At 34.8% G+C, this 14336-nt stretch overlaps 1 protein-coding gene and 1 long non-coding RNA gene across 7 annotated transcripts in view; both read left to right on the top strand.

Annotated features, from left to right (window-relative positions):
- Nucleotides 1–5342, top strand: part of LOC131483430 (uncharacterized) — a 50410-nt gene extending 45068 nt beyond the window's left edge. Inside the window, exon 4 of the long non-coding RNA XR_009247668.1 lies at nt 5122–5342. This is a non-coding gene — a long non-coding RNA (uncharacterized LOC131483430). The remainder of the gene's footprint in view (nt 1–5121) is intronic.
- The window catches only part of ZEB1 (zinc finger E-box binding homeobox 1), a 198927-nt gene that overhangs the window by 71584 nt on the left and 113007 nt on the right, over nt 1–14336 (top strand). The window lies entirely within an intron of this gene.

Raw genomic sequence — 14336 nt, 5'->3', positions numbered from 1 at the left:
GACAGCTCAGAGCCTGGAGCCTGCTTCTGATTCTGTCTTCCCTCTCTCTGCTCTCCCAGGCTCATTCCCTCCCTCCCTCTCTCTCTCTCTCTCTCAAAAATAAATAAACATAAAAGAAATTTTATAAACGACCATCCATTTGCTGATGAGCAGAGGTTATTTAATGTTCTCAAAATGTAATGTAGTAAACTGAATTTCTTATCTTCTCTGCCCCCACCAAAACTTCCTCCCAAGTTTTCCCCATCTCAGTAAATTGCAGTTGTGTTCTTTTGATCAACCTTGATGTCATCCTTGATTTGTAGCTTTCTTTCATCCATGTCTGATAAATCCGCACATCTCTGTCATCATATTCTCTTGTGTGTGCCCCTAATATATACTCCGAATTCAGTACTGATCACCATTTCCACTGCTATATCTATGATCAAAGTCATCTTTACATCTTGTCCATATTCTTACAAAAGCCTCCTATGATTGGTCTTCCTGTCTTTGCCCTTGATTTACTTCAATCAGTTCTTAATACAGCATGTAGAATAATTACATTAAAATATAGGTCTTATTATGTCACTCCTTGAGGGAAACCCTCCATCAACTTCTCATTTCAGTCAATAAAAGCCAGAGTCCAAGAAATGGTCTACCATGGCTCTATCCTCTGGACCCCTGTTATTCCCAGATACCAGCTATTTTTCTCCCCCTACTCACTTTGCTCTTCTGTCCGACTCACTTTTCTCTAGTCGTATTTACCTCTTTGCTGTTCTTGGAATGTGTCAGGCAAGTTCTTGCTTTGGAAGATTTGCACTGGCTATTTTCTCTGCCCGTAACACTTCTCCATGGCTCATTCCTTCATCAGTTTGGGATTTTTATTTTCCTTAGGCTTTCCTTAGCCACTCAATCTAAAATTGCAAAATTCCCCCACTCCACCCTAATTCTCCTTCCTCCTTTGTGTTTCTTTTCTTGTAAGCCTTATTGCCATCTACCATCCTCGTAGTTTACTTACTTTTTCTATTATTTTCTTCCGCATTTCTCTAAAATGAAAGGGCAAAGGCTGTGTTTACTTTGTTCACTTCTCTGTCCTCAGCACACAGAAGTATAGTGCCTGGCTCATGTTATTCACTCAATTAATATTTGTTGAATGAATGAATGAATGTAGTAGAAAATAGTCAACACAAAAAATTTAAAACTAATTCAGGGATTTTGAGAGCCCTTGGATCATTTAATAAGTGGTCAAACGTTTCAGTAGACAGCAGGCGTTAGAAATATGACCATGTATACTGATACTGTAACATACAGAACTTGCTTCTTTGAACAGATCCTTGTTCAACGTATTTACCTATCTAACTTTATAAGTGTAGAATGCTAAAAAAAATAAGTCCTGTTTGAAATTGAATATGACCATTTGAGTATACTACAATGTGGAAATTTCTTAGAATCTTTCTGTTTTTAAAAGCGTTGGTGATTTAGTGCAATGTAGGAGGTTTTTTTGTTTTTCTGTGTTTTTTTTTAGTTGTTAATTTAGTTTAGTTTTAGTTTAGTTTAGTTAGTTTAGTTTTTTTTAGTTGTTAATTCCAGGCCCTTGTTTTATAGGTTTGCAAGCTTCAAAAAGCTTAAGATGAATACTAATTTTTAAAAATATTTATTTATTTTTGAAATAACACAAGCAGGGGAGGGGCCGAGAGAGGAGGGGACAGAGGATCCAAAGAGGACTCTGTGCCGACAGCAGTGAGCCCAGTGTGGGGCTCAAACTCACAAACTGTGAGATCATGACCTGAGCCAAAGTTGCACACTGAACTGACTGGGCCATTCAAGTGCCCCAAGGTTATTCCTTTTTAAGATAACTTTTTAAAATAAACCATTATAAACCACCAAATAATTATTGTTTCCAAATGTCCATATTTTCTGTCTTGACTACATGCATAACTATTTTAAATAATTATAATCATAATATGTCTTTAATTTTGATTCTTAACTACGACATCCATTTTCTGTGTTTCACTATCGTCTCCATTTTTGTCTTTTTAAACAACTGATAACAGACCATATTGCTGATGTTCATTATAAATAAACCATTCTCCTTTTCGAGGTTGCCATCCAGCATGGTAGTAAGAATGGAGAAGAAAGTACACATGTGAGCAGTAAAATTTGTTTTCCAATAAATATAATAAAATAAACATTTGTCCAAGATTTCTCTGAAGTATCTGGAGTAGCTAAAGAATAATGATCCTAAGAAAAGAATAGAGGATCAGGAAGAACTCTGTGAGTGCAAAGAGAGGGTATTCTTGCAGTTATGAACTCAGCACTGGACTGAGTGTCAGGAAAGTTTGATTAATCACATGGGACCCTGGACAGCCATTTATTTCTCAAGCTTTCAGTTCTCCCATCTGCAAACACATACTGGACTACTAAGTGATTGCTGAAGTCTCTCCCAACTTTGGGACGATTGCTGTGCCTCTTGTTTCTTTTGAACTTCATTATTATTTCTTCTGATTGCTTTCTAGTGACCTTTCATAAAAGCTTTGGTTTATAATGAAAAGAGCATGAAATGCTCAATCCGGAGTCTGTTGGAGATTAAACTTTCCTGAATACTGAAACACTTGACTTGACACAGGAAGTGCAGAACTGCCATTTCATTTTATCTTTCTCAGCCAGAAGCAACTTCTCATAGATCAAAATTTAGAACAAGGAAGATTGGATTAAGGCCAGACTTAGAGAAAGCACTCTGGAATTTTCTTTAAGACATACTTTTGGGGCTCTTACTGTTATTCACTACCAGAAATCCCAGTAAATGAATCAGAAAAAAAGTAATGCAGTTAAATATAGCATCACGTAAGTACATATGTAAAATAAGTATAATAAGTATAATCTAGGGGAAGCGATTATCACATAGCAGAAAAGACCAGACTTCGGAATTAGTCTGCTTGGGTTCAGTTATCAGTGTTACTGTACTAGCTGTGTTGCCTTAGACAAGTTGAAATGAAAAGCTTGATTTTACAGGGTGATTTAGCTTCTTTCCATGTAAAATTGGAATAGTAACATTGAGTTTGCAGAGTTGTTATGAGGATTAGAGAGAATATTTATAAAGTACTAAGTATAGAGCCTGATACTCAGTAAACAGTGACCTTTATCAATTATCAGTAACAGCTATTGTTGTTATAGTATGTACTGATTAGTTAATACTTTTTCAAAATATTACCTATATAAAATACTTACTCTGTATTCCTGTCCTGTAATTAGGATCATATGTGTTTGTGGGGGTGGGGGATGAGACCTTGGCATTTCTAATACGCAGCTTTTTGGCAGCTTTAAATGACTTGTCAAAACTAAAGAATTATGTTAAAAGTTCTTATTCTACAGCTTTAGCATATTCAAGTCTCAGATGGAATAATGTTTCTTTTTAAAGAAGTGTTTTTTTTTTCCTTTAAATGCCTGTCTTGTAAGAACACTTGTTAGATTGAGACAATAGTTCAGTAAAATCACTAGAAATATACTTTTTGGGGGGTTTGGGACATACAATGCAAAATGTTTTGTGATAGGAATCAGGAAAGCTAATTTTCTTTTCCTTAAAGATAATGGGTTATATTTTATAATGCTATACAGACTATTGCCACACTATATGCAGATTTATTATTTCTAATGCTAGAGCCAGATGAACTGCCCTGGGTATTTAACTGGAGGAACGTTCTTGGGTTCTCAATGGCCTCTTTCAGGAATTTTATTTGTTCAAGGATCTAAAAAAAGTAGATGTGCTTCATTGGCTTGATTTATACTTTTTTAAAAAAAAGCTTATTTATTTTGAGAGAGAGAGAGCAGGGGAGGGGCACAGAGAGAGAGAGAATCACAAGCAGGATCCACACTGTCAGTGCAGAGCCTGACTTGGGGCTTGATCCCATGACTGCGAGATCATGACCTGAGCCGAAATCAAGAGTCAGGCGCTTAACCAGCTGAACCACCCAAGTGCCCCTTGATTTATACTTTTTAAAGGAAGCCTAGAACGTTCTTTATTCAAATATATGTGGAAAAAGGAAAAGTTGTTAAGTGAGGGAACAGGGTTCATACAGACACATCATGAGCTTCAAAACTGAGAAGAGATGGATGAGAATGACTTTACGGTTTATCAAGAAGGATGTTAGTCAGGAAGGCAAAATAGGAAAAGGTGAAAAATCAGAAGAAAATTTTTAGAAGACCCTAAAACTTGGAATATATATTTTATGACAGGAGCAGAAAGATTATTTACCTTTAAGAGAAAAGACATGTTGAATACTAAAGAAGCATAGAGATGCAAATCTTTTTTTAATTCAGTGTTTTTTATTTAATTTTTTTTTAATTTACATTCAAATTGGGTAGCATATAGTGCAACAATGATTTCAGGAGTAGATTCCTTAATGCCACTTAGCCCATCCCCCTCCCACAACCCCTCCAGCAACCCTCTGTTCTCCACATTTAAAAGTCTCTTATGTTTTGTCCCCCCTCCCTGTTTTTATATTACTTTTGCTTCCCTTCCCTTATGTTCATCTGTTTTGTATCTTAAAGTCCTCATACGAGTGAAGTCATATGATATTTGTCTTTCTCTAATTTTGCTTAGCATAATGCCCTCCAGTTCCATCCACACAGTTGGAAATGGCAAGAGTTCATTCTTTTTGATTGCAGAGTAATACTCCATTGTGTGTGTGTGTGTGTGTGTATATATACACACACATATATACATATATACATGTGTATGCATATACATGTATATATGTATACATATATGTATATATGTACATATGTATGTATATATACATATATACATATGTATATATACATACATATGTATATATGTATGTATGTATATTTATATACGTACGTATATATACATATACATATGTATATATACGTATGTATGTATATGTATGTATGTATGTGTGTGTGTAGATATATATATATATCTTCTTTATCCATTCATCCATCGATGGACATTTGGGCTCTTTCCATACTTTGGCTATTGTTGATAGTGCTGCTATAAACATGGGGGTGCATGTGCCCCTGTGGAACGGCACACCTGTATCCCTTGGATAAATACCTAGTGGTACAATTGCTGGGTCATAGTTCTATTTTTACTTTTTGAGGAACCTTCATACTGTTTTCCAGAGTGGCCGCACCAGTTTGCATGCCCACCAGCAGTGGAGCAATTACATGCCAATAAAATGACAATCTGGAAGAAATGGACAAATTCCTAGAAACATACTAACTACCAAAACTGAAACAGGAAGAAATAAGAAATTTGAACAGACCCATAACCAGTATAGAAATCGAATTAGTAATGAAAAATCTCCCAAAAAATAAGAGATGCAAATATTATTAATTCCAGATGGTATGTTATCAGAGGACCTGTTTTATTTTATTTATTTTATTTATTTTTTTTACCGCTTAAAACAGACTAACTTTATTTATTTATTTATTTATTTATTTATTTATTTATTTTTATGTTGTGTGGATGTGGTTTTTTTTTTTAATATATGAAATTTATTGTCAAATTGGTTTCCATACAACACCCAGTGTTCATCCCAAAAGGTGCCCTCCTCAATACCCATCACCCACCCTCCCCTCCCTCCCACCCCCCACCAACCCTCAGTTTGTTCTCAGTTTTTAACAGTCTCTTATGCTTTGGATCTCTCCCACTCTAACCTCTTTTTTTTCTTTTTTCCTTCCCCTTCCCCATGGGTTTCTGTTAAGTTTCTCAGGATCCACATAAGAGTGAAACCATATGGTATCTGTCTTTCTCTGTATGGCTTATTTCACTTAGCATCACACTCTCCAGTTCCATCCACGTTGCTACAAAGGGCCATATTTTGTTCTTTCTCATTGCCACGTAGTATTCCATTGTGTATATAAACCACAATTTCTTTATCCATTCATCCGTTGATGGACATTTTTATATTGGAATTGATGAAGCTGTCTTACTATAGCTTACTTCAGACCCAGTGTCCTTAAGGAGTGGGTAGTTTTCTCTCTTTTATGTTGCATTTTGTACCTGGTGTGAGCTCAGTAGTTGTTGTGTACTTATGATTTCTTAATTCCTAAGATGATTTATACGGTAATTACTTACAGCTTTTTTAGTGGTTCTTTTTAACCTGTTGTTGACCAAGACATTACATTTGATCATAATTTCTCTCTCATATGGTTTGATTGTATTATTGCTAAAAAGATTTAATATATTTGTAAAATTGATTTGTGTTTCTTATGAGCTTCACTTAAACTATTCATTTGGTCTAGAGATACTTTATAAGTAAAAAAATACGTGAAATTTGGACAGTTTTATTTCAAATACCTTCTGATACGTTTTGAAGACCTATTAAGCCACTGGTTCTTTTTTTTTTTAATATGAAATTTATTGTCAAATTGGTTTCCATACAACACCCAGTCCTCATCCCAACAGGTGCCCTCCTCAATGCCCATCACCCACTTTCCCCCTCCCTCCCACTCCCCATCAACCCTCAGTTTATTCTCAGTTTTTAAGAGTCTCTTAAGCCACTGGTTCTTAAGCTGAATCAGAATCATGTAGAGGACTTGTTTAAACAAAGATTGGTAGACCCTTTTCCCATTGTTTCTGATTTAGCAGGTCTGGGCAGGAGCCCCAGAATTTCCAAGAAATTTCTAACAAGTTCCCAGATGGAGCTGATGTTGTTATTCCAGGGACCATAATTTGTGAACCACTACATTTAATAACTAGGTAGCTTTATTTGACCCCTCCTCCAACCAATTAAAAATCAGTAATGTTTGAATTGCATGCATTAAAGGTAATATTGTGACTCTTTTTCACTGGGTTCTAGCATAGAGGCAAAAAATGACCTTGTTCCAGGCAGTTGGAACTAACTTCTATTTAAACTCAGAAATCACTCCTTTCTTTAGAGAAGAATTATTTGTGTAAAATTCGATGACTTTCCCTCCTATGTCTTGAATTTAAAAATAGAAATATTTGAGACAAATATGAAAAAAATTTTCAAAAATAAGAGACTTGATACTACTAATCTGCTAGCTAGACCTGACAAAATAATAGAAACAACATCTTATAGAATCCTGTTCAAACTACTTCCTTTAAAAGATATCTGATATTGTGGGTATGCAAGATGGTTTATTAAATATATCACTTATATTTTATATTTAGCTTTTATAAACTTTATTTAAATGTTTCAAAAATACCTTAAAAGTAGGTATTTCTTAACATCTACATATAAAACATGATGTTAATAATACGGTAAAACTGTCATGTTTTTGCAGAAACCTTATTTTTTGAAATAATAACACCTTTTAAAATAGATGGAGAAAATATGAAAGGCACATTGCTGCTGAAAATTCAACATAGTTTGTAAACGGATAAGCTGTGTAAGTGTTGACTATGAACAGACCGGCCTATATTTATTAAATTTTTGCTTAAGTTATAAAAGATTCACTGTATTATCTTTCTGGACATATAAAAGTAAATCATACTCTTTTTAAGAGCAGGAACAATGTGTTTGAAATAAATTAATGTATGATTGCAATTATATTTGAAGACTGTATCTTAATAAAATCAATCATTGTTTCTCTGATTGCTAGATATCGTTTTCTACAACCTTTTTGTTTTTTACTCTTCCTAAAGTTTGTTTCATTATAGTGATTCTCCTTCTTGTTCCAAAAAGAATAAATAAATGATTATTTGTTAATAAAAAATTCAAGCTTCTGCCTATCTGCCTTTGTACATTTTTTACTTACCCATGTATATACAGCACTTACCTGTACAAGCAAGTATTCATTTACTAAAAAGTTGCCCACTTTGTAGCCTTGAAGTCATATTCAAAAATCTTCTTAACTGATGATAGGGTAAAAGCCAAATGCATACCTCCTACTTGAGAGAATTTTTTATCTTTGTTAAAAAACACACACACACAACATATTTGGTATATTTAAGTTTACTTCTGCTCGCTTTCATGTGTTAGTTTGCACTTTGCGTTTGTATAGTTTTCTAGCAAGTTGATCCTTTTGTGGGTTTATTATATACTGTTCTTATCCTATAAGGACTAGGTTACAATTAAAATAATTCAAAGACCATTGAGAGGTATTGTGCTAAACTAAGGACCTTGCCTTTTATCATACTCAGATGCGTCTCTCCTTTTATTATTTCAATTTGAAGATAGTGGCATTATCAGAGAGGGAATGTGGTCTCTGCCAGTAAGCTGTGTAGTGGCTAAAAGGTGAAGGCAAATGTGGCTGACTTTAGAGGAACTAAGTCTCCAACAAAAGAGTGGGTGAGGGTGTGAAACAAAGTCAAGGCCACAGGGAAAAGAGCAGGATAGCTTCATTGGCATGTGATTTGGGTAGTCACACAGGACTTAGCAGCACTCAGTTTAATGCTTTGCTATTACCATCTTTACATTTTTAATAATTTGCAAACAGGGGTCCTCCCTACATTTTCATTCCTCACTGGATCCAAATGATATAACTGTGCAGACAATAAACGACAGAGGAGAAAAGGAAGCAGAGATTTCTTCTGTCTCCTTGGTTCTTTATTCCTTTTCCCAGTATAGCCAGAGTGGGAATTATTTTTAAAGTATGATTTATAGACCATGAAATATTGTGGAATATTAGCCTAATTTGAAAGTGATTTTGTATGTATGCACGTATGTATTCACTTACCAAAGGATTAGGTAAGGGGAAATAGGAGTTTATTAAAATTTTTTATAAAAATATCAAAGAAGGGCACCTGGGTGGCTCAGTAGGTTCAGCGTCCAACTCATGATCTCAGCTCAAGTCTTGATCTTAGGGTCATGAGTTCAAGCCCCACATTGGGCTCCACACTGGGGGTGAAGCCTACTTAAAAAAAAAATATGTATATACATATATATATGTGTGTATATATATATATATATATATGTATATATATATATGTGTGTGTGTGTGTGTGTATACACATACCTGCACACACCTGCCTAAAAAAAAATATGTGTGTGTGTGTGTGTGTGTATGTATATGTGTGTGCAGGTTTGTGTATATCCAAGATATAATATAACTTCTAATAGAGACTTTATCAAGTAAATATATAGCATATATAGTTTGAGACATAAAAACAGTTGGAAGTACAGGATTCTATTCCTGAATTAACCTACTACATGTTTATGCAAACCACAGTAGTGTTTTCTTCACCCGTAGAGTCTGATGCTTTATATTCAGTATAGTACTTTATTATTTGGTCATTATGCCCCCCTAATATTGTTATTATATCTAACATGGTAATTGTTTCTTTACAATAACTGTGAAGTTTATTTTTAAAAAATTTTGGAAATTAAAATTTAGAAATTCAAAATCCCAAACAGATTTTAAGGAGTTTTTAAGGAGGCCTGTTGATTTCTTTCTTTTATTCAATGGTTACATATACTCATTTATTGTTTCTATCACACCAAGACTCTTTTACCAGATCTCCTCCTTGCTTAGGTACCTTAATATCATTTGGTGCATAACAAAGCTAAAACAAAGCCAAACTTTTTTTACATTCTTTCACTTAAGAAAGAGTTGTTTTATTCTAATAAACTGTGAAAAAAATGGTCGGGGGAAGGGATTGCCTAAATTTAATTCTACTTCACAGATCTCATCCAAAAGTCATTATATTTAAACCACATGATCTAGAATGAGACTCTACTCTTTTGGGAGTAAAACTGTGAAAAAGATAGGAGTGTGGAGATATAACAACACCACTGGTTTCTTGGCTGATTTAGTGAAAGTTTGTGCCCACTTTTATAAATTACCTAGCAATATAATAGAGATTGAACATTTTAAAATTAGAGAAGGGGGGAATACCAAAATTTCCATTATAAGATGACTACTGTGAAATTTCTGCTTTAAAATGGAAAAATTAGTTTCTTTAAGACACTTTCTTATATAAATTTAAGGATTCCTTGTCCTCAGTCGGAAATATTTTAACCTCCTGTATTTGTAAAGTATTTCGGAAGAGAGCTATCAGGAAGCACCAGGCTAAAGGTTTAAGCTGGAGTACCGTCAGCCTAGCAAGGGTGTTGAAACTCTTCTATATCCTGAAGTATAACAGAGAACGCCAAAGCCAGCTGACTTACCCTATAGTTTCTCCTGTTGCAAGAGGACATTTTTAGAGAATCATATAGTTAATATTTTTTAATAGCCATAGAGTCTAAGTTATGGATAAGAATGGTTTTTATTTCATATTTTTAAGAGAGATGGAAGCATGCAAGGAGGGAAGGGGCAGAGAGGGAGAGGGAGAGAGAGAATCCCAAGCAGGCTCCATGTGCCCAGCACAGAGCCCCGATGTGGGACTCCATCTTACCATCATAAGATCATAACCTGAGTCATAATCAAGAGTCAGTCGATTAACTGAGCCACCAGGATGCCCCTATTTCATTTATTTTTATCCAGAATTATAACATTGCATGGAACATAAACTATATTAGAAGCATTAGTTCTGCATCTAGTTTTGCATGACATTATGTAAGGTAATAACCATAAAAAAATGAAGTTAAATATAATGTCCACTTATCAGAAGCCTAAAATATACAATGTCAACACAGCCCCTTAGAAGACATGTAAGCAACTGAACAAATAGCATGAGGCAAAGAATATATTGATAACGTGGTAAATGCTTTTTGGACTTCACAGATAATAAACCCTTGTTTCTTCTGAAATAGTCTAGCAAAAAAAAAAATGCATCTTTTTCTTTAGCCTAAAAAAGCTTTACACAAGAGGTAGAATTTTCGTTATGTGGATGATGGGAGAAATTACTTTTGACAAGCTGCAGTTTAAAAAAGGAAGGGAATGTGTGGTGCCAGATACAGAGTTAGGGAAGCCCTGACTTTAGGAATCAGAGGCTATAGTCTTGGGGGTGGTGTAGAAATAGAAAAACCTATTGGGCAAAAGGACTGAACATATTTATCCAAAGAAAGGAGAAAGGGACAAAGAAGGCATAAGGATGAAGTTGATGCAGAGCGAAGCCGGTGTGCTCAGTTGTTCACTGATAGACATTTCAGTGGGCTTTTTTTCCAGAATAAAGTTTGAAGGCAAACAAATCTAGTCTCTTATTAAGGCTACCTATAAAACTTCTGATTCTATTCTACTTCTGGTTCGTATCTTTAAAATTGAGATTTGGTGGGGTGCCTCGGTGGTTCAGTCACTTAAGCCTTTGACTCTTGGTTTTGGTTCAGGTCATAATCTCACGGTTCATGGGTTTGAGCCCCACCTAGGGCTCTGCACTGGCAGTGGGGAGCCTGCTTGGGATTCTCTCTCTGTCCCCCTCTCTCTGCCCCTCCCCAGCTGGTTCATTCACTCCTTCTTTCAAAGCAAATAAAATAAACTTTAAAAGTTTTTAAAGAAAATTTAAAAATTAAAAAAAATAAATGAGATTTGGTTACATTTTAATTTTGTAGATCAAGACTGTTAAAAACTGAGAACAAACTGAGGGTTGATGGGGGGTGGGATGGAGGGGAGGGTGGGTGATGGGTATTGAGGAGGGCACCTTTTGGGATGAGCACTGGGTGTTGTATGGAAACCAATTTGACAATACATTTCATATATTAAAAAAAATATAATAATTTTGTAGATCGAACATTTTCACAATTTTATGGCAATTAAAATAAACTTGATGTTCATAAACATAAAAAGATAAAATATCTTCTTCCCTGTGCCAGTGTGTGTTTCCAGCTGTCCCTAAAACAGCTCTTTTGGTTGTCTGCTGTTTCATGAAAGCTGGTCCATTGCCACATGCTCACCCCCTGAAATCTCCTGACAAAGCCCTACCCCCTCCCAAAGTGCCTTTTGTGGCCATCATTTTTATTTTCTCTTTTCTCTACCTTTCCATCCTAGGTGTAATTTTTTTCAAGTGCATAATATCTCTGTGCCTCAGTTTTTTGAGATGTAACCTGGGGCTAATAAATTTTATCGCCACTTGCAAAATTACATGAGTCAATATTTGAAAGCACCCAGAGTAGTGCATGGCACATAACAGTTGAGCTTTAGTACAACAAATGTTACTTGTTTTTCTCCTCTTCCCAACTGGTAATAATAACTCTACTGGAAGGGGAATACAGTAATTCAGGGAAAAATTTTTCATAAACTGTGGTGTTTGCCCAAATTTTGGTTTGTATTTATACAGTGCATTATGTATAAATTTGTTCTCATTAGATAGGGCTATTGAGTGTTTCTACCTTAGTTGTTTTGTTGTCTTAAAAGGTTAATTGGGGCATAACCAAATATAGCATGGTCTTGCAAACAACTCATAAAATCATAATTATTTTAAAATAAGCTTGAAAATTAGAGGGGTTGCCGTATGAGACACATTTTACGTAGTTCTCAGTTTAGTTATGAAATTATTTGCTTCTCAAACTAAGGCAACCTCTCTCATTCCATATCTCTATCAGTAACCGTGTGATTTTAGAGGTTGTGATTTAATGTTTTCACATTGCTACCTATAATAACTCATTTTAGATCATCTAATCATGATATCCTTGACCTGTGTGGTGTTGTATCAGACACTTCATGCTGTGTATACCAGGCCTTTACCTGTCATAACTATCTCCCTTCTGTGTTTCAAGACACCCCAGCAAAGTAAAATTCAGTCCTCGCTTGATATAAATAGTAGCATTGTTGACTGGGTCTTTGGATATATTAAATAAGGAACACCACCAAAAGAATGATAGAAGCATTGTTCATACTTTGCGATGTTTAACCGTTCTTGAAAGATTGAAACTGAAACTTAACATTGAGTGGATGAACTTTATTCAAACAATAGTGTTGAGAAACAGGAATCCTAGGTTTCACCCAATCCAAGTGTTTAATCAGTTATATATTGTTTTTCATTCAAAATCATTTTACTACCCCCTTTGTCTACCTCCATAATCCTTATTTTACAAAGACCTTTGACCTGGTAGGCATTGCTGATGGTGAAATGCAATGTCCTGAAGTCTGTCTATGTTTCCAATATAATTAACTGTTCAAAAGGGTGAACAAGATGTCTGTGAAAAAAATAGTATAGTCCTATAAAAACAGATTTGTTTTGATTTTGCTCCTTTAATTCTAGAAATCTAAATGTCAAAAATTCTTAAGAACCACTGGCATGATACATGTGTATAAAACAAATTACATTTCTGAGAAGTAATGCTAATAATGTTTCTATACGTTGTATAAGTTAAGCAAGGATAACTTAATACTACTGACTGCTGTTGTTGCTGCTACTACGAATACTGGTATATCTGTACCGCTGCCAGTATAGACAAAGGACGCTCTCATCATCCCCCAGGGAGGGAGTAGTCATTATGGGTGGTAGCATTATGTCTCTTTTAAATAATGTCTTCTTGTGTATTGTTAATATTTCTCCTGTACTTAAAACTTTTTTTTTAATTAAAAAAACGCATCCTGTCTTTCTGGACTTGCTTGTATCATCAGTTATTTTCCATTTACATAATTCATGTCTGACATCAACAGAGCCGTTTACCGTTTACTCGGTACCTTGACATACTTAGGCAATTTTGTAAGTACAGTTTGAGTGATTCTTAGTATAGAAAGGTGAAAAGTACATTTGAAGGTAAAACCTGTATTTGAGATATTTGTTGCCTTTTTTCCCTCCTGAAAGATAATTTAGAAACACAATTGATTGGTTATTTTGTTGCTGAACCCTTTATAAATCATTATTAGCGATAAATGTTCATTTCTCTTCAACTGTGAACAGTAACAAAAAAGTTATTCAGAATTATTCAGTGTTTTAAGAGCCACCCAAGTTGACACTCAAAAATTTAAGAGTGCTTCAGAATATGAGATATCTAATTGTTAATCAGCGCTGGAATTATTTCTACAAATCTTAGATGTAAATGCTAATGTCTTACTGGTCTACTCTACCTAATTGCTGGTAGAGCAACACATAAAAATGTGTTGAAATGTTTGAAATTAAATCCTCTGCTATAGTTTATGTCCTATGCAGAAGTGTGATTATCTGAGGAGTTTTTTTTCCCCTCAGATTTTAAATATGAAGTATTGTTCACTGTTAACACATAGTTATGAAACAAAACGCATAGTTATAAAGACTACCTTGACTAAATACTCTTGTTTTTCATTGGCTGTAATTTAATATTTAATATATTTGGGGGAGGGAAGACAAATTTAGTTTTTAAGTATATTTATAAGTGGTGTCTTAATATCTATCTTTTTGTGATGTAGACTTCTAAGCTGAAATTGGTATAATTAAATATGTTGAGCATTTTGATTTTTATATTTCACTACTATAATACAAACGAAATAACCTATGCTATCACATGCAACCTAGCCGCTAGCCTCCATTGCCCAGCTACCACTGTCAGTCTGGGTTTCCCCTGCCA

The sequence above is a fragment of the Neofelis nebulosa genome, chromosome 8, assembly GCF_028018385.1.
Source record: "Neofelis nebulosa isolate mNeoNeb1 chromosome 8, mNeoNeb1.pri, whole genome shotgun sequence".
Classification (NCBI taxonomy): Eukaryota; Metazoa; Chordata; class Mammalia; order Carnivora; family Felidae; genus Neofelis; species Neofelis nebulosa.
This window is presented reverse-complemented; position numbering and strand designations above follow the sequence as displayed.